Consider the following 517-nt stretch of genomic DNA (forward strand, 5'->3'; position numbering starts at 1 on the left):
ATATTTAACTTTATAATGCTATAACTTATTGAAAAGTTTATGGATCCACACAATTTTTTTATGACAAATAATATTTTTTAATAAACCCTTTTTCATTCGACATACTTTATCTTAATCAGGATATTAATAAGGAACCAGCAGATCAAGTAGCTATTGGAATAAAACACNTTAATAAGGAACCAGCAGATCAAGTAGCTTTTGGAATAAAACACCAATTTTTTTTAAATTAAACACTATCTAAAGATTTGCATCGAAACGTTTATTTTTGATAGTGATTTTAATCACTGTCAGATATCATTTACTTGATCCAACTATGCCACGTCACCACTGTGCCGCGACCCCCCTGTGCTGGGTTTTTTTTGTATATATTTATATAAATTTTTAATTGGTGTTTAATACAGAAACTAATAGTTACTTCTAATGTTAACAATTTCTAATCAAACCAATTTTAGCTTCGATGCGAAGCTGAGAAGGTATTGGTTTTACTATGATGTGTTTTTTTTTTTTTTTTTTTTTT

This window comes from Daktulosphaira vitifoliae, unplaced genomic scaffold (genome assembly GCF_025091365.1).
Source record: "Daktulosphaira vitifoliae isolate Bord-2020 unplaced genomic scaffold, ASM2509136v1 Scaffold_1, whole genome shotgun sequence".
In the NCBI taxonomy this organism is placed as follows: Eukaryota; Metazoa; Arthropoda; class Insecta; order Hemiptera; family Phylloxeridae; genus Daktulosphaira; species Daktulosphaira vitifoliae.